We start from the raw sequence: 27,140 nt of genomic DNA, 5'->3' as shown, positions 1-27,140 counted from the left end.
ATGGAAGCTAATATTTAGATTGAGATTGCCCATCCTGTTAACTTTCTGGTTGTGTCATCACTTTTTGTACATATCTTCTGAGAAAGGTGGGGTGGTAATAGGGGGCAGGGGGCTATGGAGGTCTTGTTTTTATTGCACTAAGCATCCTTTCCCACCCTCTACTCCAAGTTGTCCTTATAGAAGATTTTCTTATTTTGCCACTCAGAAACAGTAAGGGAAGCTCTGCTAAAATTTGATTTGGGAACTTGGAGAAGTAAATAAACTTCAAACTTGGTCTGTAATAGCTATTTTTGGAGTTACTTTAGTTAGCTTGTCTTATAGCCCTGCCTTTCCCTTTGTTCTTCCAGTCATTTGTAAGAAGGAATCATGGAACGAAAACAGGCTTTGAGTCAAGCAATCCCGTGTTCTACTGGTGGTGTAAACTGGGCAGTCCAGTCCACCTCACTGAACCTCAGTTTCATTATCTGTGAATGGGGTAAATACCCCCTACTTCACCAGGCTTACCTGAGGATTCGATAAGACTGTGAATATTAAGTGCTCAGTCCGACACACTACAGTGGGACAGCACTTGAGAATTTCCCTCCCTTCTCCTCCAGAGTTGACCTGATGGCCCTCTGCTCAAGGCTGTGGCTGAATCGGTTCCATTAGGATCCATGACTCCGCACCAGCCACATTCGCTGCACTGGCTTTACCTTTTCCTCAGCAGCCTACAACCCCCATGGAAACTCCATGGCAGCTCATCCTTTGGGGCTACCTGGACTCATTAGAGGCCAGCATTTTTGTGGGGAATAGGGTTCTTTTCAGGTTTCATAGAATCTTGTTGGAAGATGGAATGTTCAGACCCATAATAGAATTCTTAGAAGAACGAACCACCACAGTTAGGTTTATTTGCCAAATGATTTACCTCGAGCCAGGCAGAAGGCTCTGCACGTGCTGTTGGAGCTATTGGAACCTACCTTACAGAGGAGCCTTCATTGTTCTGACCCATATTACCTTTGTTCTAGAAGCCTAGTCCCAGGGGCTAACAAATGGATAGGTGCTCAGCCAGTCCATAACCAACGGAAATAGAGAGCAGTTTCTGTAAGAGCCTAACAGAGCTGGTGCCCTCATTGATCCAGGATGCCAAAAACCAATAGCTTGTTTTTGAGAAAAAAGTACATGAAATGTATTTGCGTTACCTTGTTCCTAATTCATCTAAATGTCATTGCATTTATCTTCTTGAGCACAAAATAGCTGTCCTTTGTTTGTCACTTTTCCTCCTCGAATTTTTCTCCCTTGGACTTCACAGAAGGAAATGACTACTTCCTACCTACTTCCTACCTACTTCCTATGAGGGGAAATTAGCCAAGCCTGCCTGGAGGTGGCATTTGAGTCTGGCTTTAAACGATGGGTAGGTTTGAAAAATGTAAGTATTTGAAAGCAGGCATTTATGGCAGAAGGAACAGCAGCAGCAAAACACAAAAGTGAAAACTTATAGTGGCATTAATGGAGAATCATTTGGGGAATAAGATGTATGAAAGGAATAATAAAAGAGATAACATTAATTAAACACCATGGGAGTCATTCTCTAAGATGGCCCCCAGTGATCTCTGCCTCCTGCTAGTCACACTCTCTGTAACCTGTCTCCTGGCGTGTGTGCTGGGTTTATTGACTCATCTCTGATGAATAGAATATATCAGAAGTAATGGGGTGCCCTTCTGAGTCTAGATTATAAAAAAACTGGGGACGGATGGGTGGCTCAGTTGGTTAGAGCGCGAGCTCTGGGCAACAGGGCTGCCGGCTCGATTTCCACATGGGCCAGCGAGCTGTGCCCTCTGCAACTAGAATGAAGTCAATGAGCTGCTGCTGAGCTCCCAGATGGCTCAGTTGGTTGGAGCGTGTGCCCTCAACCACAAGGTTGCCGGTTCAACTCCCGCAAGGGATAGTGGGCTGCGCCCCCTGCAACTAACAATGGCAACTGGACCTGAAGCTGAGCTGCGCCCTCCACAACTAAGATTGAAAGCACAGCAACTTGACTTAGATGGAGCTGATGAGTCCTGGGAAAAACACACTACTCTTCCCCAATAAAAAGTCCTGGAAATACACACTGTTCCCCAATAAAGTCCTGTTCCCCTTCCTCAATAAAATCTTAAAAACAACAACCACCACAACAACAAAAACTGGCTTCCTCCTTGGGCACTGTCTCTTGGATTCTGTGCCCTGAAGACAGCCACCTGTCATGTCATGAGGGAGCCCTATGTAGAGGACCACAAAGTGAGAGACTGGGGCCTGCCAATTACCAGTGCACGAGCCTGGATGTGTCCCGCCCCCTATAGCCAAGCCTGAAGGTGAGACCTCTTTGCCAGCTGCTTGACTGCAATCTCTTGAGAGACCTTGAGGCAAAAGCATCCAGCTAAGCTGTGCCCAGATTCCTGACCCACAGAAGCTGCGAGATAATAAATGTTTGTTGTCTTAAGACCCTAAGTCTGGGGGTAATTTGTTATGCAGCAATAGATAACTAATGCAAGCACTTATTCTAATGTGCCAGACACTATGATACGTATTTCATGTATCTGATGTCATTTCATCAACACTATTAGGTGGTTAATATTATCCCAATTTTTTTTTGAATTGCGATAACTAAGGTTTAGACATCTTCCCGATAACTGTTACACATCTAGTAAGTGGAGGAGCTGAGATTTAAACCGTACTATCTTACTCCCATGTTGTGCTCTTAGCGTAGACACTATATGTTCTACTAGGAGTCTCTGTAGGCTACAGTTTGGTCCACTCCTGCTGTCCCTCTGGGTCTCTATGTCCCCAAGGTCTACCCAGTCTTTATGTCTCAGCAGAATTTGAAACTGGACTTGAGAATTCCTTTTAAGTTTTTTGAATAGAATCTCACTTTCTACACTCAGTTGACTCTGCCAGGGTGTGCCATCCACTTGTGGCTCCATCCCTTCTGAGAGCAGTAGCCTCCAGCCCCCAGGAACCCCAGACTCTTGTTCCTTCTCTTCTGCCACCCTTGCCCTGGGCACCACCTGTAATTTTAGAAGTCAAGGCTAGTGGTACTACCCTTAAGGGGACAACCTTTCTTTTGTCCTGGGCTGGAGGCTGTTTACTTGGAATCACCTCACATTTTTCAGGACCCAACAAATACAACTTATCCATTTAGTTATATCACAAGGCTGGGAGAACCCAGAGGGAGAACTCCAGGAGATGGAAAGCTCTCCCCTGGACGTCCTTCCCTGGTCTCTGATAAGAAAGTAGAAGCTCTGCCCCACCTGACACTGTTTCCTCCAGTTAATGGGACACAGGTTTGTGCAGGGTATTCCTGGGAGATTTACACTTGCCACTGCTCATCAGTCACATGTGGTGTCTCTCCTTGGCATTTGCAAGGAGGCAGGAGGGGCAGATGTGTGGGCTTCCACGTGTTCAGTCCTGAGTGACTATGCTATTCCTTCTGATCACAGTATCTACTGGCAACTCAAAGAGACCTTTGACACATTGGTTGGGTTTCAAGAGGTCTGTAGATGAATGATTATCTTTGGCTAATATTAAAAACAAACAAATGAATCAGACAGAACCTTAAGAGTTAGAAATGACCTTTCATAATTGATAACACATTCTTCACTGTTGACCTAATATTACATTGTGCCATTGTGTGTGTTTGTGTTATTTTTATTATTATTATTATTATTATTATTATTATTATTTGTATGTGTGTGTGTGCGCGCGCGTGTGTGTGTGTGTGTGTGTGTGTGTGTGTGTCTGTGTGTAAGCTTATAAGCCCAAAGGGAGCCACCGCTCAGCAAGTGAGCTCCAACTAACTGGACTTTATACCTCAGTTCCCTGTTAACCTTTGGTGGGAATGATCAGGGCCCTAAGATTCAAGAAGAACGTACAGTGGTTATATCGATGTCCAAAGGCAACCTCTATCTGATGGCAGAATTGAGCTCTTGTCCCACCTCCACCACCTGCTCTCTGGGTGATCCTGGGTGGTCACCTCCCCTCTGGAAACTTGTTCCCTTGTACGTTAAGCCAGGATGCTGGGGCAGGTCATCCCTAAGTATGCTTCTAGTCTTGTCTGTGGTTTTATGGTGTTTTTAATTATTTCTAGAGCTGGACTACGAGCAAGGCACCCTACCCTGCTCCATTTCTCTTTCCTTTGCTCACACAGGCTCCCCAGTCCTGTTTCCTCTTCTTACAGCAGCACTGGTTTATCTGAAACAGGGTTTCACAGAGAAGGGCTCTGTGAGCCAAAGGCTGGAGCACTTCGAGTCCAGCACCGGTTGAGCAAAGGAACAAAATCTTGTGGCTTCCCAGATAGTGCTTAAGAAGCCAAGAGTTTCCTTTCAGAAGCAGAATGTACTGGCCACTAAACACCCACAATAGCCCATTCCACACCAATTGGAAGGTGAGGAAAGAGGGGTGTAGTGACTAACATCTAGCCAGCTCCTTCCTTCCAGGAACTGGGTGCCAGGCTGGAGACACACACAACAATCCCATGAGAAGGCTCCATTTTACAGAGGTGGAAAATCAGCAAATGCAAGAATCGAGATTCAAACTCAAGTTCATGACGGAGGAGACATTAATGAATTCCATAAATATTTATTAGTGTGAAAGGGACCTCAATAGATCATCTGAGTTGGCTTAGAGGCAGTTTATCAGCAGAGAAGTAAAATAATTTACTCAGTCACACAGCTAGAGAATGCATTTGCTTTTCATTATGCATTAAGACAATATTCTCTAATAGGACGGACTCAGAGCCTTTTAAAATATGTTCAAGAAAATGTAAGTTGGAGCAGTAGGTTACTCTGCCTTCCCTCTAGTTTCTAGCAGGATTTCTTCTGCTTTCCAAAGGATATTCTTTGGCCTCCGCTCCAGGGGACAGGCCTGTTATTGAAGAGCCGAGTGTAAACACCCTTCCTTCTATCTTATCAAAATCCCTCTGGCCTGGGTTTATCAGAGGTGACTCACTCTCTGGAGCCCTTTGCAACGCCCAGGGCTGGGATTGCAAGGCTGAGAGGAACTGGCTTCTTTACCCCCTCAGAAAAGGACCTCTGAAACCTCCACTCCTCTATCTCTCCCAGCCGGAAGCTCAGCCACCTGCCTTTGGGGGAGCTTGGCTGCACAAGCTGTTTCCAGACTTTCCCTCAAGCCCTTCCCTGTCAGTGGCGTTTAGGGGCACATGATCCCAAGGAAATCAGAAGGCTGGGGCTACATGGGACCAGGAATGGTAGGTGTAGGAAAGAAAGCAAACTGTCTGAAATGAGAGCCAGATGGTGGGTACCCCACCTGAGGCAGGCAGGGTACACAAGTAATGTTTTCTTTCATTCTAGAAGTACTGGATGCTCCCACCTTCAAGAAATACATTTTTGAGAGTACGCGTAAGACAAAAGATCATTTGGTTCAAAAAGCCCAAAGCCCTTAATTTGCCTAGTATTTTCACCATGATAGTGGTCTCTTGGCAGACGGGAACAGCAGGCCAGGAGAAAGTCACGCTGCTTTCTAGCTCCCAGCTGGGCAGGTGCAGGGCAGGTACATGGCAGCTGGCTGCAGCTCTTCTCCCTGAGCAGGGCTAATGGATGTGTTCCTCCCCCTGCTTCTTTCCTTTCTTCTTTCTTTCTTTCTTTCTTTCTTTCTTTCTTTCTTTCTTTCTTTCTTTCTTTCTTTCTTTCTTTCTTTCTTTCTTCCTTGCTTTCCTCCCTCCCTCCCTCCCTCCCTCCCTCCCTCCCTTCCTTCCTTCCTTCCTATTGAGGGATGAACACCTGCCACACACTGTGCAGGGTGCAGGGAAGTCATGGAAGCAGAGACAAAGGCCTGGCCCTGCCCTCCTGGCCCCTTCAGTCCAGTGCAGGACAGACATCATACTAAGACATGGCAGCTGTGAGGAATGCTGCAAAGGAGAGGTTCATGGGGGCCTCAGGGGTGAAGTGACTGGTCCAAAAGGCCAAGACCGGGGTTCCCTAGGAATGATATTCAGGCGCCTATCTGAAGGGGCAGAAGGCGGGGAGAGAGTGGGGGCTTCCCAGGTGGAGGGAAGTGCATATGCAATGACCCTGTGAGAAACCTGCAGGGAAAGAAAAGGTCCAGTGTGGTCCAGGGCAGAGCTTGAAGGGGACGAAGGTAGGAGTCGGGACTGGAGGGGAAGGCCTGAGCAGTGTCTCTGGGCTGTATCCACCATTTTCAGGGTCTTGTCTTTATGCTGGGAGCAATGTGAAGCTTGTGAAGGTATTGGAGCAGGGAGTGACGTTCGGAGAATGGGATATACACGGGGCACCGAGGCCTGTGAAAACAATGGACCCAGGTCTCTTCACCCTCCCTGTCAAGCACTGTCAACAGGACAACCCCAGACTCAGCCACCAAGCAGGGAAATGGAGCAGGAAATGGTGGAGCTGGAGGCAGGGCAGGGACAGATGGCAGGAGAAGGGGCCTTCAGCATCACCGTCTCCACCCTGTCCAAGTGAAGCCCAGGTCCTTCACCCCCAGCCCACTGAGCACCCATCAGAGGCTTCTGTGTGCCTCCTGTCCTGGTTACACCCCAGGTACTGTGAGTCAACCCTCTGCATGGTGAGTCAGGGGAAGAGGTGAGAACGTGAGTGCTGAGGAGGCGGGAAAGGCAGGTGGGCACATGGCAGGCACCCAGCTTCCTGGGGGGGCAGCCCCACCCCCATGGCCCCTCTCCAAAGGAGCCTCTCCAGAGAAATTCATTGGTTCCATCCCCTGCATGAGGCCTCTTCCCAGTTTCCCTCTCCCTTTTTCCTCTCCCCCACTCTCCCTCTCCCTCAGCTGGCTGTCAGCAGACAGCTACCATCACCATGGCTACGCTTGCTCCTGCTTGCAGCTCCACAATCAGCAGGAGTCAGAGCAGGGGGAGGGCAACTGGTCTCATTAGTCTTCTTATTGAACTAGGTCCTTTTAAAATGAGCTCATGGCTACACACTGCAGATTCAAGGCCTAGCCGCTTACCTGGAGGGCTCACCTCAAACAAACACAAGACAAAAACAACTAAACAGAACATATACACTGAGGGACCTTATTTGCACCATGAAAGGATGCACTATGGCTTCACTTTTAAGCACTGGTGCATACCAGTGTGTTAGACATGACTGATTACCCAAGATTTAAGGCCCACCCATTGGGTGACTTGAAGTAGGCTTGTAAGGCTTTGGTTGTTAGAGGCAATTTGGGACCAGACAGACCAGGACTGAAATCCTGACCCTGCCACTTATCAGAGGGACGAACCGGAACAAGTTATTGAAACCTGCTGGGCTTCGGTTTTCTCATCTGTGAAATGGGGATAATACCTACCTTGTAGGTAGTGGTGAGGATTAAAGATAATTTATGCAAAGCGTTTGGCACATAGTAGGTGCTAAAATGGTTATTGCGGCTCATGTTATCATTACAGAGTTTTGAGCACTTTGAGATGCTCTACATGTGTTTGTTGATTTGAGGGTAGCACCAAACGCAGTTTTTCCCAACACGGACTTCCAGGCTGCCAGGATCTTGAGTTTCATGATGGTGGGCAGAGCAATTTCTACCCCTCTTCAAAAGTCTTTTACATGCTGGCAGACATATGTAACCCTGAACCACAGTATACGAAGACAGTGGAAAGGTGAAGGAATTAGCAAAGAGGAGGAAAGTCTAACTGAGTGCCCGGGGGCAGGAGTGGCATACCCCAAAGAGAAGTTGCTATGGCCCATAGAACCTTAGCAAGCCTCAAGAATTGGGGAACCAGATGCTGTGAAAGCAGATGATGTGGGGTCTGAAAACAGAGGGATGGTTTAGAAGTATTTATAAAAGGCAGGAAGAGTTGCGGGTCCCAAACCCTACTTTTCCTGTAGAAGAAAGGTTTATTTTCCATAAAACTGAACCAGAGAGACTGTGTGCTAGTGACATTAGGTACAGAGGGAGGCTGGAGCAGAGTAAAAGTTTGCACACTGAGTGAATTCTTCTCCCCTCTCCTTTGCCCACCTAGCCTCAGAACAACAGATTCTTTCCTGCAGCAACTGACCCACTTCAGGAAAAAGACATACATATATTGACATTTGGAGGCTCCTGGTGTAAACTCCCATTGTCTGCCTCGTCATCCTAGAATAAACCCCATCCATGTACACAGAACTTCCAGTCAGCTCATTAGGGCCTCATCTTTAAATATGAAGGGTAGTCAAGGACCACCAGGGAGGAAAGCATCCAAATAAAATACTCACACAGGAAAACAAAATCTGTGAAGAAAGTGGAGACAATGAACAAGCAGCAGAAACTGAAACTATTCATATTTTCAGTCTAAATTTCTATTCTCAGCCACACTATCAATAAGTAGAAGGATAAAATAAAGACCTTTGAAAACATGTAAAATACAAACAAACAAAAATTTACATCTGATGTACCCTTTCTTGGGAAGCTATTGGAAGATGCTGCACCATGATGAGGGAGTGACCTAGAAAGAGAAAGGCTTGCGATTCGACGAAGGAGAAAGGCAAAGGAATTTCTAAGGTTCTGGTGAAGGGAAGTCCCAGGGTGACAGCCATGGTGCAGGCTTAGGAATCAGCCAGTCCAGGGTAGAGCAGGGCCCTGAGGACTCCAGGAGGGAATCGAGACTCAGTTTACAGAGTTGTTGGAAATCTGGAAAGAGTGAAATGTTTAGAAAAAACAAAGCAAATGCAAAATATGAAGGAACTAGCAACTCCAGGAAGAAGGAAATACTGCAAAAAAGAAATGTAATCTCAGTTCACTATTTGGCTCAGTAGTGAATAATGTTTAGTTTACATAATCATAATACTGAAAATACTACGTGTGGCTCTAACCAAAAACCGATAAACAGTTATGTTGGAAGGATAAAAAGCTCATAAAGGGGAGGAGTGAGTGTTGCAAAATATTCACTTACTATAGTGGAAAATATTTAAAATAAGTGACTCAAGAGCTGTATACACCTATTATCTAAAAATGTGACTGTAAATACAAAAAAAAAGCTATGATTGTTGCAAGGGGTTGTCTCTGGGGAACAAAAGGAAGATCAGGTAGGAAGGAGGTCAAGAGGCTTTTACAGATGATATATTTTGATAAAATATAAATAAAAATTAATTTAAAAACCCAATAAAGGGAAGAAGGCTAAGCCTGCAATTAGTTACATGATGGCTTTACCAACTCCAAACACAGCAAGGATGCTCTTCAAATCCCTCAGTCATTGTCAGGACAGACAACGTCAGTGGCAGACACTTGCACCCTATGAGGAGAATTTCTGGAACTGGGACTGACATTCCTACTATGTTTCCCCGAAAATAAGAGCTAGCCAGACCATCAGCTCTAATGCGTCTTTTGGAGCAAAAATTAATATAAGGCCCAGTCTTATTTTACTATAACATAAGACCGGGTCCTTATAATATAATATAATATGATACTGGGTCTTATATTAATTTTTGCTGCAAAAACACATTAGAGTTGATGGTCCAGCTAGGTCTTATTTTCGGGGAAACACGGTACTCATAAGTAAACACCAACAGTAACATCTAGCAAGGGTTACCGTAGGTTTCCAAGGCACCCTAGCAAGTTAGGTACCATGTTATTCTCTGTTTTCCAGGAAAACACCAAAATTCAGAGAAGGTCAGGATTTCATGGGAGTCTTTGATGTAGTAAGTGGCAGAGGCAGGACCTAAAGCTAAGTCGTCTGTCACATAGTCCCAGCTCTGGCTTCAGTAGGCAGTAAACTGAGAGGGTTGGACTAGTGTGTAGATTATATTTTCAAAGATGGATTAATCCCTCATGCTCTTCTTCTACTCCTCCATCAAAATATGGAGTCTATTTCTCCATCCCTTGTATCTGGGCCGGTCTTGTGACAGCTTTGATCGATATAAAACTGTGTGAGTGATGCTGCGTGACAGTTCTAAGGGTAGGTCATAAGAATCATTGCAGCTTTTACTTTGGTCTTATGGGATGTTCTCTCTTGGACTCTCCCTCTTGGAAAGCAGCCGCCATCCTGGGGGAAGCCTAAGCCATGTGTAGAGGTCATCTAGGCACTTTAGGTAACATCCCAGCTTAACTAGCATCAACTGCCAATCATGTGAGGGAGCTGCCATCTTCGACATCCAGCCCAGGTGAGCTTCCAGCTGACTCTAGCGCCAGTTAGTATCTCTCACACGAGAGTCACCGAGTGGAACCACCTGACTGATATGTCAAACCACAGCTCTGGGAGACAGTAATGAGATTATTAATTGACATCATCAAGTTTTGGGGGTGATTTGTTACATGGCAATAGGTAATTGGAACATCATCTGACACCAAGGTCCATATTCTTTCCTCATCACCACCCTATAAGTTTCTTAGCAGAGACATTATTGGAATTTGGGTGGGGGGATTTTTTATTTTGTAGGACTTCCCTGCATACTGTAGGACCCCTAACACCCCTGGCCCTTGCCCATGAATCTGATACCCCTCCCCTGCTATGTCACGCGGGGCGTCCTGTGGGGTCGCAGCTCCCGCGCCCCACACAAGAACACAGGATATGGTGAGGCCAAAAAGGAACACCCACGGAGCCATAGGTAGGGGAGTCATACCACTATAGTCTCACTGGAGGCTGGATTCACACGACGTGCGAAATGCTGTCCGCTTTTCTGCCAACCAACCGACTCTCTGACTTCCCTCGACTCTCCTCCACTCTCCAACGTAGCCACAGCAGTTATATTAGTGGCCAATGGCTCAATGGTTACAGCTGATGGCCAACTAGCCACAGCTGATGGCCATCTACTACCCGAGCCAGCACCTTTCCACGTGAGGCCAAGAGCCTGGAAACTGCTCTCTGGGGCTCTGTCCCCACACCCTACCATGGTGATAACTAAAAATGCCCTCACTTTCCCCCAAATGACTCCCAAATACCATCCCTAGGTGAGATCTCCAAGTAGACAAAGTCACATTGAGATGGTTTACAACTGACTTCCACACATGCAAATGGAAAGACAGGGCAGTTCTGTTAGTGAGAAAGGCTAGGAAGGGAAAGCACGCAGGGTATAGTTACCAAAGTCTAACAGTGAGGGGTCTCCGCAGCTCTGCACCCCGACATCTAAGTTGCTGGTTGAGACCTTTTTGGCCCTGGACTCCCTACGCCTTGCAGTTTGGTGTTAATCATGCCCACAGGGGGAGAGGGTGTGGGAACGACAGAACCACAGAGCACTGATCCGGGAGGGAACCAGGAGATCAACTAGTGGAGCCTCTCACCTTGCTGCCCACTGAAGCCAGAGTGGAGAGTGTGTGCCAGGACGACGCTCCAGGACCTCCCACCCCAAGCCCCATGTTCTTTCTACCACTCAAACAAGGAAACAGTTACAATTGATGTTATTTAGATGGTAGAATGGACTAACTTACCTTAGGCATACAGAAAACAGTGTCCAGGTTGGCCCAACACGATTACTGGTTGTATTAATTTGCCAGGGCTGCTGTAACAAAATACCATAAACTGAGTGACATTAACAACAGAAATTGATTGTCTCACTGTTCTAGAGGCTAGAAGGTTGTGATCAAGGTGTGAGCAGGGTTGGTTTCTTCTGAGGGCTGTAAGAGAGAATCTGGGCCGTGTTCTCCTCTAGCTTTTGGTGGCTTGCTGGCAACCTTTTGCATTCCTCTGCCTTCCTCTTCACACGGCATCCTCCTCATGTGAGTCTGTATCCAAATTTCCCCTTTTTATAAGGACATCAGTTATATTGGTTTAGGGCCCACCCTATGTCTCACCTTAACCTCACCTTAACTTACTTCTGCAAGGGCTCTGTTTCCAAATACTGGATTAAGACTTCAACATGTGAATTTCGTGGGGGACACAACCCAAACCATAAAAATGGTGTTTGTTCCATGAACTCACATACTTTCTGTTTCGCTGTGAAGTGTTACCTTGGATTTCCTAAGTTTGCATCTTGCTTTGACTCTTGGCTTAAAACTGTACAATACTATGGACTCACTGGAAAAATCGTATTAACCATATGAGCCTGGGGATCTGTCTCTATTCCTGAGGCAGTATGTTGCAACCTGAGATTTGTTTTGGTAACTACAGAAAGTCTTTGATGGGGACTCTAACCTGCTTCTGTGGACACACAGCTGTGACAAGGTGTGAGTCACGTTTTGCCTTCCAAAGGATTCCAAAGAATGATTTTAGTGGGCTGAAAACACCTGGGAAATGTAGCCAGCTGGGGAATGAGAAAAATTCCAGCATGAGAAGCACAAGGTATTTCTGACAGACCATGGGATATAAGAGAATATGAAAAAGGCCTGATGTTATTGGAAGTCTAAAGGGAAGTATTCAGTCATTTATTTCTTCATACATTTTTTTCAACACATTGTTCTTTTTTTATATATAAAGAAAAATGGGTTATATTTTTATCCTTATATCATACAGAGTTGAAGTATTTATTTCCATTTTGAAAAGTTTACTTTAGTAGCAGCATAACACATTTTAGGGGAAGTATACTTGAGTTAGAATTGTTCAACACATTCTTAATGAGCACTCAATACGAGCCAGGTACTGTGAAACTTAAAATCTAGTGCAGAAGAAAAGTAAACATACAAGCAATTTCTGATGTGATAAATGATATGAAGGAAACAGTGTGCAACAATCAGGAACAAAAACGATATCTACTTTTAAAACTAGTCAATGAGCCATGAGGTAACAATTAAGTTGAGACTGAAGGATTCAGGCAAGCGCCTTCCAAGTGGTGGGAACAGTTTGTGCAAAGGCCCTGAGTTGATGATGAACTAGGTGTGTTTATGGAACTAAAGAGGCAGATGTGCAAGAGGTGGCACATGTGCAAGTGGAGGCAAGAGATGAGGGTGGAGAGCGGGATGGGTACCAGATTATGCAGGGCTTTGTGGGCCCCAACAAGGCGATCAGATTTCACACAGGTAAAATGGAAAGCCACTGAGGAGTTTTAAGCAAGAGAGTGACATGATTTGATTTCTTTTATTTTGTTTTTAATCATTCTCTTTGCCCATCAGATTGGCAAAGATTAAATTTGAAAACACACGATGTTGGCAAAGATGTGGGAAACAAACAAAACTATATATTGCTGGTGGAATTATAAATCCTAAGGCGAGCAATTTGGCAGTATTTATCAGAATTAAAAAGGCACTACTTTGACTCAGCAATTTTATTTCCGTGAATTTATCCTACACATATATGCTTTTAAATCAATGTATACTAGATTATTCATTGCAGAACTGTGTATGATTGCAAAAGATTGGAAAAGGCCTAAATAGCACTAAGTGCCTAAATCCAACAATATTAACAAATAATGGCTTGGATGATAAATCTTGGGCAACTGTGGGGCTGAGGGAGTTCTTTATGTACTGACATGGGTCAGTCTCTGACATACACATGCAGTCAATTTTAAAAAGCGAGGTTCAGAGCCGCGTGTATAATGTAGCTATCATTTGTGTAAGAAAAGGGTGTGTGTAAGAGAGAGAGCGAGAGTGAGCGAGAGAGAGAGAGAGAGAGAGAGAGAGAGAGAGAGAGAGAGTTTGGGTCCTCCAGGAAGCAGACACCAAAATGAAATTAGAAGTGCAAAAGATTTATTGAGGAAAACAATTTTAAAGGAGAAAAGGAGAAAGAGCAGGAGTAAGATAAGAACTTTCACGTCCCAATGCCTGTCTGACCCCTGTGAAAGGAGAAGGTAAAGGAGGGAGGATTGGGTAAGAAGGGCCTCAGACTTCAATGCAGCTCTGAGGAAATCTGAGCCGCAGAGCGAAGGAGTCTGGTGTCAGTCAGAGCTGGTCCTGCTCTAGTACCCATTCTGGACCCTGTCATTGCCAGGGAACAACCTGGGAAACCGTGGCCTTGGCTTTACCGCTGCAGTACATCCCTAAGTTTAGCAGCTAGAGGCTGTCAGCTGACAACACTCTTTGCAGAAGGTTCTCTCTGATAGATAGGTCTCAGATTTTATGCATGGAATGGTGAGGAAGGATATAAAGAAACTGAAATGCTCGTTACCCCTGGGGAGAGGGGCCTAGTGGGCAGAGCATAGGAGTGGGAGGCAGACTTTCACCGTATACTCTTGCACCACTGGAATTTTCCTTTTCTTTTTTAACGTTTAGTTCAGTGGCATGTAGTGCATTCACAATGTTGTGTAACCACCACCTCTATCTAGTTCCAAAACATTTCATCACCCCAAATAAAACCCTTACCCTATTAAGCAGTTGTTCCCCATTCCTTCTCCCCCACTACCCCCAAGCCCCTGGTAACCACCAACCAGCTTCCCATCTCAATGGATTTACCTATTCTGAATATTTCACATAAGTGGAATCATATAATATGTGACCTTTGGGGTCAGGCTTCATTCACTTAGCATGTTTTGGAGGTTCATCCATGGTATAGCAAGTATCACTTCATTCCTTTAAACAAAATAAATATGGGAAAGATTGGGGAATAGTGTGTTTTCCAGGACCCATCAGCTCTATGTCAAGTCGTTTTTCAATCTAGTTGTGGGGACCCGCAGGTCAGCTCCAAGTCAAGTCATTGTTTTCAATCTAGTTGTGGAGGGTGCAGCTCACTGGTCCATGTGGGAATTGAACTGGCGACCTTGGTGTTATGAACACCGTACCCTAACCACTGAGCAAACTGGTTGCCTGCTGGTGGCTCAGCTCCATGCTCAAGCTCTAGTTGTGTAGGGCGCAGTTCACCCGCCCATGTGGGAATCGAACCAGCAACCTTGTTAAGAGCTTGAGTTCTAACCAACTGAGCCATCCAGCTTCGCCTTCATTCCTTTTGATGGAGGAAAAATATTCCATTTGGTGTATATAACACCTTTTGTTTATCCATTCATCTTTTGATGGACATTTGGGTTTTCCCCACTTTCTGGATATTGAGATTAGTGCTGCTATGAATATGCATGCACATGTATTTGTTTTGAGTAACAGTTTTCAGTTCCTTTGGGTATATACCTGAAAGTAGAATTGCTGGGTCATATGATAATTTCATGTTTAATTTTTCAGGAAATGCTAAACAATTTTCCACAGCAGCTGCTGTATATTCACATTCCCATCAACAGTGCATAAAGGGAGGATTTCCAGTCAAGATGGTGGAGTAGGTAAATGCTGTGTTTGCCTCCTCATAGGACCACATCTAAATTATAACTAAACTACAGAACAACCATTATTGAGAATCTCCTGAAGTCTTGCTGAACAGAAGTCCTACAACTAAGGACATACAGAAGAAGTCACCTTGAGACTGATAGAAGGGGCAAAGACACAAAAAGGGCTAGTCCCACACCCACGTGTGACCATTAAAAATTGGGAGAAATATCTCAGCTGTGGAGGTTCCCCCTGGAGGAGTGAGGGTTCTCAGGCCCACACCAGGCTCCCCAGCCCAGCATTCCAGTGCCAGAAAGAAAAGTCCACACAACTTCTGACTGTAAAAACCAGCAGAGATTGTGGCTGAGTGAGACAGAGAGCTGCTGGAGTCCTTGGAGCTCCTCTTTAAAAGCCTGTGCACGGACTTACTTGCTGACAGACTCACTCACTCTGAGTTCTAGCACCGAGGCAGTAGCTCAAAAGGTCCCAGGGACATAGGGGGAGGAAATGAATTGTCTGGCTACAATGTGAAGGCTGGAGGGGCAGCTTTCTCCCAGACAGAAGTGTTTGTAGAATCCATTGTTTCTTTATTGAGCCCTCCGCCAGCTGAGCATGTAGATGCAGGCGGCCGCCATATCTAGGTCTCCATCAAAATGGCTAACACTGTTCACCTTGCCCTGGTGACTCCCTGAGGCCCTGCCCCACCCAACAAGTGGGCCCACTCAAGCCATTTCCAGTTACTTTTCCATACAAACAGCCTGTCTTGGCTCAGGCTGTGAACTTTCCTAAAATCTCTTAAAGGTTCACAAAACACCAAACAAGCACCATCTGGCCTCAGTGTGCCCCATACATCTTGCTAAGCAGCCCCATGCCTGGCACTAGGGGCCCATGGCCTCAATTCGCAGCTTGGTCTCTCAAGGCACCTGTAAGCGCATCGTGGGTGGTGGCCATCTGCAGATTGGTTTGTGGCTCATTCCAGGTGGCCCTGGGCAGTGCACAGGCTGCATCTGAACTTGGCCTGCAGTGGGGCCCCTTCCAGGAACCCCCAGGGCCAGCATGCCTGTGGCTGGCTTTGAACCAAGCCAGAGCATCATCTGATCACCTCCAAGGGCAGACTGGGTAGTCACCAGAGCCCTGCTAAAGCAAATTCTGCTTCATAGTGTCAGCCCTTGTACAACAGCTCCTCAACTGTAGTCACAGCTAGTACTCATAACCAATCAGCCTCCCACTGATGTGCAAACAGCAATGAAGTCTCAACTACAACAGAAGGGCACACAGAATCCACACAAGGGACACACCTGGAACACCTGGCTCAGGTGACAAGGGAGACTGTGCCAGTGGGTGCCACAGGACACGTACTACATAAAGCCAGGAAACATAGCAGCCCAGCCCTACCTAATACATAGAAACAAACACAGGGAGGCAGCCAAAATGAGGAGACAAAGAAACAAATGAAAGATCAAAATAAAGCTCAAAAAAAAAAAAAAAAAAAAAAGAACTAAACAAAATGGAGACAAGTAATCTATCAGACACAGAGTTTAAAACTCTGGTTATAAGGATGCTCACCGATCTCAGTGAGAACTTCAACAAAGAGGTAGGAAACATAAAAATAGAGATAGAAGGGGTGGCTGGATGGTTCAGTTGGTTAGAGTGTGAACTCTGAACAACAGGGTTGCTGGTTCGATTCCCACATGGGATGGTGGGCTGAGCCCCCTGCAAGTAAACATTGAAAATGGCGACTGGACTTGGAGCTGAGCTGCACACTCCACAACTAGATTGAAGGACAACTACTTGGAGCTGATGGGCCCTAGAGAAACACACTGTACCCCAATATAATTTAAAAGAAAAATAGAGATAGAAAACATAAAAAAACCAGTCAAATGAAGAATATAATAACTGCAATTAAAAAAAATACATTAGAGGGTATCAACAATACAACAATAGATTAGATAAAGCAGAGGATTGAATCAGCAATTTAGAAGATAAGGTAGCATAAAACACCCAAGCAGAACAGAAAAAAAAAAGAATCCAAAAATATGAGGATAGTTCAAGGGCCTCTGGGACAACATCAAACCTACCAACATTCACATCACAGGAGTACCAGAAGGAGAAGAGAGAGAGCAAGGAATTGAAAACCTATTTGAGGAAATAGATATATAAGCCCAGGAAGTGCAGAGAGTCCCAAACAGGATGAACCCAAAGAGGCCCACACCAAGACACATCATAATTAAAGTGCCAAAGTTTAAAGACAAAGAGAGGATCTTAAGAGCAGCAAGAGAAAAGCAGTTAGTTACCTATAAGGGAACTCCCATAAGATTGTCAGATGATTTCTCAACAGAAACTTTGCAGGGCAGAAGGGATTGCCATTAAATATTCAAGGTGATGAAAAACAGTGACCTACAACCAAGATTACTCTACCCAGCAAAGCTTTCATTTAGAATCAAAAAACAAATAAAGAGCTTCTCAGACAAAAAAAAGCTAAAGGAGTTCATCACCACCAAACCAGTATTAAAAGGAAGTTACAGAGACTTCTTTAAGAAGAAGAAAAATATCCAATATGAATAATAAAATGGCAATAATTACATATCTATCAATAATTATTTTAAATGTAAATGGATTAAATGCTTCAGTGAAAAGATAGGGTGGCTGAATGGATAAGAAAACAAGACCCTTACATATGGTGTCACAGGGGACTCACTTCAGATTGAAGGACACACACAGACGGAAAGTAAAGGGATGGAAAAAGATATTGCATGAAAATGGAAACAAAAAACAAAACAAAACAAAAAACGCTGGTGTAGTAATACTCACACCAGACAAAATAGACTTTAAAACAAAGGCTATAACAAGAGACAAAGAAAACACAGTAATTTCACTTCTGGGTATGTATCTGAAGAAACCCAAAACACTGCTTTGAAAGGATGTATGCATCCATAGGTTCACTGCAGCCAATACATGAAGGCAGCCTGGGTGTCCTTCAATGGATGAATGGGTAAAGAAGAGGAGGTACATACATAAAATGGAATGTTACTCAGCTATGAAAAAGAACGAAATCTTGCCATCTGCAACAACCTGGATGGACCTAGAGGGTACTGTGCTGAGTGGAGTAAGTCAGACAGAGAAAAACAAATGCTATATGATTTCACTCATATATGGAATCTAAAGAACAAAAATAAACAAACAAAACAGAAACGGACACATAGATAAAGAGAATATTTTGATGGTTGCCATATGGGAGGGGGTGGAGGGTGGGTGAAAAGGGTAAGGGATTAAAAAATACAAATTGGTAGTTTCAAAGTAGTCACAGGGATATAAATTATAGCATAAGGAATATAATCAATAATATTGTAATAACTATGTATGATGTCAGATGGGTACTAAACTTATCAGGGTGATCACTTTGTAAATTATATAAATATCTAGTCACTATGTTATATGCCTGAAACTAATATAATAGCATATGTCAACTGCAACTGAAAAATTAAAAAAATATATTTTTTAAAAAGGAAAAACACTTAGTACAGTGCTTAGCACATACTAGATATTAAAAATGGTTTTGTTATTGTTTGTGAGGATACCGATACCCGGAGAGATTATATGGAATGTATTGAGTAAGTGCAGGAGAAGGTATTTTGGAGGAGATAATTTGGGGAATGGGGAGGCAGCAGTATAGTCTAGTGGTAAATACCATGAGCTTTGGCACCTTTGTCTATTATGAGCTGCATAACTTGGGTAGTGATAACATGTTTTGAGCCTCAGTTTCCTCATCCATAAAATGGAGCTAATAATAATACCAACTTCACAGGGTTGTCATGAGAAATAAATGACATATAAACCATATAAAACACTGAGCACAGTGCTTCACACAGAGTAAATGCTTAATAAATATTAGATTGTTTTTAAAAATCATGTTCCCTTTGGAATTTGACAGCCCAAGTCAGAAGCACAACAGTCAGCTGGATGCCAAGATATTGGCTTGTGGAACATAGTACATACACCGTTCTGTTAGGGCTCTGTAGAGTTCTATGAACCTGGAGAGAAAGGAACCAAACTGTAAGATTCATCTGCCCCAAGCTCATCAGTGCTCACATTCAGCGTGTTTTGTAGGAGATCAAAATAACTTTTGATAAGATATATGTACTCCTCTGTTTATTGCAGCATTATTTATAATAGCCAAAACATGGTAACAACCTCAGTGTCCATCAATAGATGATTAGACAAAGGGGATGTCGCATACATATTCAATGGAATATTACTCAGCCATAAAAAGATAAAACATTGCTTTTGCAGCAACGTGGACGGACCTAGAAGGTATTATGATAAGTGAAATAAGGCATAAACAGAAAGACAAATACCATATGATTTCATTCACATGTGGAATATAAAACGAAAAAGCAACAAATGAAGAAAACAAACAAAAACAAACTCACAGATTACAGACAACAGAATGGTCCTTACCAGAGGGGAAAGAGGGTGTGGGGAGGGTAAATTGGGTAAATGGGGTCAAATATGTGGTAATGGAAGGAAACTAGACTTTTGGTGGCGAGCACACAATAGAGCATACAGATACAATTGTAATGTTGTAAATGTTGTGCACTTGAAATGGATATGTTATTAACCAGTATTACTTCAATAAAGTTAATTTAAAAATTTTTTTAAATAGTGCACAAGGGTTCCAATTTTTTCATATCCTTCATAACACTTGTTATTTTCCATTTTTTAAATAATACCCATCCAAACGGATGGGAGGTAGCATCTCATGGTGATTTTGACTTACAGTTTCCTAATGTTTAGTGACATCGAGCATGTTTTCATGTGCTTATTGTTCATTTGTATATCTTCTTTAGAGAAATGTCGATTCAAGTTCTTTGCCCATCTTTTGATTGGGTTGCTTGTCTTTTTGTTGTCATTGGAGGTCTTTCTATAATCTGGATACTAGATCCATATCACCATTTGAATTTTAATTCATGTAAATATATTACCTCCTCCAAAGAGAAATACAGTTAAAATAGCAAAAGAACAAAAAGCTCTTGGGCTACAGTGTGGATGAAAGAGGAGAGTGGGGGCCAGTGGATGCAGGAGGAACAGTTCAGAAGCTGCTGTGGTGCTCAGGCTGGAGATGCTTGCCTGCTGGTGGGGGCAGCGGGGACGGGGACAAGTAGGCGACTGTGAGATGGGAAAGCTGGACAGATAGAAGGGTGTGAAGAGAGAAATGAGGAATGAGGGACAGCTCGCCACATTTCTTGCTTGAATTTCTGGGTGGGGTTCTATTTTCCTAGAGGAGGGGAAGGCTTGGGATGGGGTGCAGGAGGGAGGGCACTGAGGGTTTGGTTTTGAACACATGAAGTGCCCGTGAGTCATAGAAGTGGAGGGGTTGCTTAGGAGCAAATCTGTGAGTCTGGAGTGTAGGCTTTCTGCTTGATTCTCTCTCTTCAAAATACTGCCAATGTCTGTAAAGGACAACTGGCCATTTTCAGGTGATGAGAAGCGGCAAGGGCACGCCTGGGTGGGGAGAAGTGAGTGCTGAGGCATGGCAGATGGTACTTGATTGAGATGCCACAGAGGGCTTGTGCCTGAGAATGGCATGACATGATCTGCTTCATAAAAAGATCTCTCTGGTGGTAAAATGACAGACAGATCAGAGGGAGGTAAAACAGAGCCAGCTAGAAAGTTATTGCTAGAATAAAGGAGCTGAACAAACCTAGCGCGATGGGAATGGAGAAGAGGCTACAGCTCAGATGCGGATGGGATGTGGGGGTGGGGAGGGGTGGATGAGCCGAGAATAATTCTCAACCTTCTGGCTTGAGTGACTGCATGAGTGGTGGGGCCATTTCCCAAAAGCAGATGTAGGAGGAGGAAGGGGGAGGCAAATCCTTAATTAACTTAAGCTTGACTCTGTTCCCAGAGACAGGTCCAGTGTGGTGAGAAAACTTTCCCGCTGCCTGTCTGTCCCCACACCGCACTGCAGCCCTGTGCTCATTCTATCAGAACCAACTTTGACTCTTCCTCTACTTGGCCCCCACCAGGTCCATCACCAAAGCCTAAAAATCCTGCCATCCAACTCTCTTGCTTCTGCCTTCGCCTTTCTATTCTTACTGGGGCCTAACATGGCTGAAGATAGCCTAGGTCTCTCCGGACCTCTGGGGGTGTGTTGCTGGCTTAGCAGAGTTATCTTGCTGCAACAGAAGCTGCTGTGCAGAAGATGTTACTGCATGTCAACTCTATAGCTATTATTAGGAGCTTTCCTCATAATAGCATGATGACAAGCCCTCCGTTTCCTCTCAATAGATAATGCCGGTTAAATCTGAGGTCAGAATTCAGCAGAAATTCCTCTAAAGCTTTGGAACTAGGAAAGTGTTTTGATAAATGGCTGCCCACTGTTCACACAGCTGCCCACCCCTGGCAAGAGCCTGACTACTGCACACAGAAAGTCTGCCACGGCGAGGCCTTGGTTCTGGAGGGCCTGCCACCCTCTCCGGTCGTCACAGAGCCGCAGTGTACTTCAGCTCCCATTATGCAGTCAGGGATTTTGCCAGGTCTGCACCAACTTGGCCAGGTACCTGAAGTCAAGGCTCTAGCTGGGAGAAACGAGGTGTGTGTGCGTGTGTGTGTGTGTGTGTGTGTGTGTGTGTGTGTGTGCGCACTTGAGCTCAGGTTGATTGTTCAGGATGGGGGGAGAACTCTGGTTTAGGAGATAAGAGTCAGCTGGACCTGGCTCAAGTCCTGGCTGGACCACTTACGAGTTGTGTAACTGTGGGAAGGTCGTTTCACTTCTCCTAATGCCACATTCATGAGCTGTCAAATAATGGGTTTGACAAGATGCTTCAGAGGCTTTCTAGTATAAAAAAACAACAACAAAAACTTTCAGAGTCTCAGTGATCCAAAGCTGTACTCAGACCACTACGTATTGTCTGCTAAACATTGTTCGTGTATCTTCAGCTGCATTAAACTGAGTAGTTGTACGGTGTCTGGAATGGAGGTTGCATTTTGGTGACTTGGGGATTGAGGGGGAATCCTTTTCCTTCCAGCCCAACCTGTCTGGGTTCACTAACCTCCCTGATTAAGGTGTGAGTGGGTGTTGTGTGCGTGGGCATGTTGTCTGAGTGTGTGTGTGTTACATGAGTGAGTGTGTGTGCGTGTGTGTATCAGTAGAGTGGGGCAGGATGACAGCAATTCTCCCTGCCAAGGTCTCTGGATGGCAGAAAACGTGTATAGAAAAGGATATCAAGTGGCCCTGGGATGGGGAGATGGTCTTATGCTTAGGTGTCCTGCTTCTCCTCTGTACTGTTCACATTTGGAAGCAGGCTGGCAGCCTAAATTGTTTCTCAGAATCCCAGCAAGGTGGTTTGGAAGGTGAGGGGGAGAAGGGCGTAGGTTTGCCTCCTCATCTGTTTGACTCATGGTTGTAACTTGTCAGGACGCTGGCAGGTTTTTTGTTTTTTAGTCAAATGAAGCTTTTGTTGGATTTTTGAGTGAAAAGCATGATACACTCACATAATCAAAACCCTACTGAGGGGGAGGGGGATCTGTCTTTATTGTACAAGCAATTGTATATTCCTGAAAGCCAGAAAGTATAATTTCAAGCAAAAAAATCTAAATAGACTTCTCTTGTTAGACTGCTTGAATGTGTTTTGTGTGTGTGTGTCTGTGTGTATGTGCACGCACACGCATGAGGGAGAGGGCAAGAGAGAGAGAGAAGAGGCTTTTGCTCCTCCACCACCCGCCCTCTGAGATGAGGTGGCAGCTCACCTCATGGGGACAGTGCTGCTGTGCTGCTGAGCGGGGAGGCGCTGGGCAGCACGGATCAAGGTCTTCCACGCTCCTCCAGGGCCCGGTCTCCAGCTTCATCTCTGACCCTCCCAGAGTGTCCTGTGCTGTGTGGGTACATCCCGGGTCCTGATGCTGGAGGTACTGGGGAAGGAGTAACTCAGAATAGGACTGGCTGAGCAATGAGTGTGCATATCTGGGACAACAGCAAGTTTTTGGGACAGCTGTGTGACTCTGGCCTGTCACCAATGAGCTTTCTGACCCTTGGGCTGATCCATCAGGGTCACCTACACGACTTGTTGACCTTAGACGCCCAGAGTTGAAGCTCATGCCTTTGGACCATACTGAGGTACAGCCATCCACTGAGCCTGTGGTCACTCCCTTCATTTCTTCAAGATTGAGCACCTGCCTTTCTGTCACCCTCTCAACTTCCTAGACTGCAATTCTTGGTCCTTTTAACACCCTGTCCTCTTGCTCCTTGAGCTCCTCTCCCTCGCCCAGATGCCAGACTGCCCATTATTAAGAATTACAAAGTCTCCATAACCTCTTTTTCAACCACCTCCTAACTTCTCAGCTCTGCTCATGTCTTCCAGAACACCTATCTCCACCACCCCTCAGCGGGACCAGGACCCAATATCACCGAGCCCACCACATTTTAAATGTCCCTCACCACCCTCATCTTTTCCATTTTCTCCTTATCCAACTTCAATTCCACGGCCAGTAATGCTAGTACCCATGAACTCCCCTACTCTTGCTTGTGGTACTCACAAAGCTTCAGCTCTGGCAGAATTCAGTCTTCTGTCGACTCCACACCTGTCCCACTCCCCACCTCAACTGCCCATTCCCAGAGTTGAATATGGATGGAGAGAAAGATTACAAGCTGGTTGATTGGTGTTATTTTAAACTTAAGTGAGCCCTTACTGCTTCCTAAAAACTCAGCCATGTTCCCTAGGCCATCCACTCTCTCACTCTCCTAGACGACTGTTTCTTCACTCTCTGTCCTCCCATCTCCACCCTCACTCTCAGTTGGTGACATTGCTTCCGATTTCACTTGGGAAATAGCAAAATTAGGAGAGAACTTGCAGAGATTCCTGTTATCATATCTGTATTAGTTGGTGAGGGCTGCCATAACAAAATACCACAGACTGGGTGGTTTAACAACAGACACTTGTTTTCTCACAGTTTTGTAGGCTGGAAGTCCAAGATCAAAGTGTTGACAGGGTTGGTTTTTCCTGAGGCCTCTCTCCTTGGCTTGCAAATGGCCACCTTCTCCCTGTATGCTCACATGTCCTTTCCTTTGTGTGCGACCATTCCTGGTGTCTGTCCCTCTTCTTATAAGGACATCAGTCATGTTGGATTAGGGCCCACTTGTATGAGTAAGAGAGCCCACCCCCTTCCCCAGCACTAAGGCTTAGCAGCTTTAACCCCTCCCAGATGCTGGAGCCCCTAAGTGCAAGTTTGATAGGCAGAACAAACCCTCCCTCACCCCCTGCAGTAGTGCTTTAGTCTATTTTTAAACAGATTTGATTTTTCCGTCAAGTTCCTAAATGCCAACAAAACGCAAAGAAACAATGGGATTCCTGAAAGGTCAGATGGTTTGCAATGAAATGTTTCCTTAGTGTTTGATGGTGGAGGTTTCTGCAGTTGTGCCTTCTTCCCTTAGCTTCTTCCTGAGGCAGGTCTGGAAGGTAGCTGGTATACTGTCTCCTTCTATCCACTAAGCCTCAGCCTGCCTGGCTTTCAGACCCCCATGGATTCTGTTCCACAACCCTACCCAGGAAGGCCGCATGTCGTGTGCAGGAGACCCTGCTTGCTGTGCCATTTGTCATGCGAAGGACCCTACTCACTGTGCCATTTGTCATGCAGGGTGTCATGCAGGGTCTCTGGTCTCTCTCCCCACATAAGAATGCAGGATATGGCTAGGCCAATAAGGAACATCCATGGAGCCATAGATAGGGGAGTCATACTACTATAGTCTCAATGGAGGCGCTACAGTCTCACTGGAGGCTGGATCCACATGACCTGCAACCTGCTGTCCACTTCTCTGCCTGCCAACCAACTGACTGACCAACCAACGCAGCTGTGGCTAATTGACTAACTGGTTACAGCTGATGGCCATCTACTACCTGAGCCAGCACCTTTCCATGTGAGGCCGAGAGCCTGGAAACTGCTCTCTGGGACAGTCTCCACACTGCATTTAGGCCCAAAAGAGAGAAGAGCACTGGGGCAACCATAAAAGCTTACTGATAACCACTTTAGGCACCTAAGTCAAATTGAGCCCAGTAACACTGAGCTCTTTAATTGGGAGGGCAATGAGTTTAGAGAAGAAATCAATTTCCTTGGGCTCTTTTATATTTTTCTAAATTTCTCCTGGTTTTCCACTTCACTGTGGTGTTGAGAGAGGCAGAAGGAGGGAGAGAGAGAGAGAGAGAGAGAGAGAGAGAGAGAGAGAGAGAAAGAGAGAAAAGATTTTATTTTGTGAAGATTTTATTTTCCCTAATTTTAAGGAGGAAAGGAATCTCCAGTGTTTGTTTCTCAAACCAATAAACTTGCCCTGCTCCTGACTCAAATCACCTTGCAGCCCTGGCCCAGAAGACTAATGATCAATTAAAACATGGAGAAGCAGCAGCAATGACTGGCATGTATGAAAATCAAGGGGGGGGGGGGCACAAATTATAAAAGATCATTTTCTCTCCGGCCTGAGGCTGCTTCCCTTCCTTCAGGCAGGCCTCAAAGAATCAATTGCTTCGGCATTTCTAAGGAGAAAAGTATTCCAGATTTTTCTTATTAGCTCATTCCTCATTATGATGAAGGCTTTTCTCTTCACTCAGAAAATCTTCCCAGCTGCAGCTTCAGCATCAATATAAATTTGCTTTATTCAGTTTTCTCTCCCCTGAGTTAGCCTTTCTTAGTTAGTGTTTGAGTATTTTCCCCTTATTTCCTCTACTTTTATCATCATACTCCTTTCTTCACATCATTTTTTTTTTTGCCCCCTCTCCTTTTCCCCTGTCTTTCCTCATCTTCTGACTTCATAGACATAGCACCAAATGCGCAGTGGATATTAAATAAATGTTTCACAGTGGATAGTAAGTAAATATTTCAATTAATAAATGTCATAGCACTTGATCTGTAGCAACAGCTCATCCTTACTGAGCATTTACCATATGGCAGCTCGGGGCCAAGCTCCTACAAAGCATTACCCTGCTGAAACCTCCCAGTTACGAGGTTGTTAAGAGGGATGGGACGAGGGTGAGGTAAGCCGGATGCATAGGGCAGAAGGTTTCAAGAGACACTCTCAGGGTCTTGCAAGTGCAGAGTCAGTACCTGACATGCCTCACGATGCTCCCAGCCCTGGTCATTACTATTATCGCTATCTCTGCTTTAACATATGAGGAAACAAGGCTTACAGAGGGTAGGTCACTTGCCCAAGTTCACAGAGCTATAGAATACACAGAATTTGAACATAGGTCTAGCAAACTCCAGAGCCCAAGCTCTTAAGAATTGTAATTAATATGTACTTAGAGCATCCAAGGAGCTTTAAGGGTACAATGAAGCATAAGCCAAACATCTTCAGATATTTGAGGAAAGCCTCTAACACAAATCCAGAGATCTAACTAAGCAAACAGAAAAAGAAATGCAGAAAATCCTAAGGCTGAATTAAGGCAGAAAGCAAAAGAAAATTTCAAACTACAGTTTATATTCTTGAAGAATTATAAGATGTTGCATCTATAAGAGAACAGGATAAAAAATAAACATTCAGAGGATAAGAAAACACTTGTAAAAATTAAAAAGTTCATAATACATAGAAATAAATATTTCAATAGATGAGTTGAACAGTAAGGGTGAAGAAGTCTCTCAGGAAATAGAATAAGACAAAGAGATTAAGAATAGGAGAGAAGGGGACCGGACCGGTGGCTCAGGCGGTTAGAGCTCCATGCTCCTAACTCCGAAGGCTGCCAGTTCGATTCCCACATGAGCCAGTGGGCTCTCAACCACAAAGTTGCTGGTTCAACTCCTCGAGTCCCGCAAGGGATGGTGGGCTCTGCCCCCTGCAACTAAGATTGAACACAGAACCTTGAGCTGAGCTGCCCCTGAGCTCCCGGATGGCTCAGTTGGTTGGAGTGCGTCCTCTCAACCACAAGGTTGCCGGTTCAACTCCCGCAAGGGATGGTGGGCTGTGCCCCCTGCAACTAGAAAACGGCAACTAGAAAACGGCAACTGGACCTGGAGCTGAGCTGCGCCCTCCACAACTAGGACTGAAAGGACAACAACTTGAAGCTGAACGGCACCCTCCACAACTAAGATTGAAAGGACAACTTGACTTGGAAAAAAAAAAAGAATAGGAG

Source organism: Rhinolophus sinicus, linkage group LG12, assembly GCF_036562045.2.
Source record: "Rhinolophus sinicus isolate RSC01 linkage group LG12, ASM3656204v1, whole genome shotgun sequence".
Classification (NCBI taxonomy): domain Eukaryota; kingdom Metazoa; phylum Chordata; class Mammalia; order Chiroptera; family Rhinolophidae; genus Rhinolophus; species Rhinolophus sinicus.
This window is presented reverse-complemented; position numbering follows the sequence as displayed.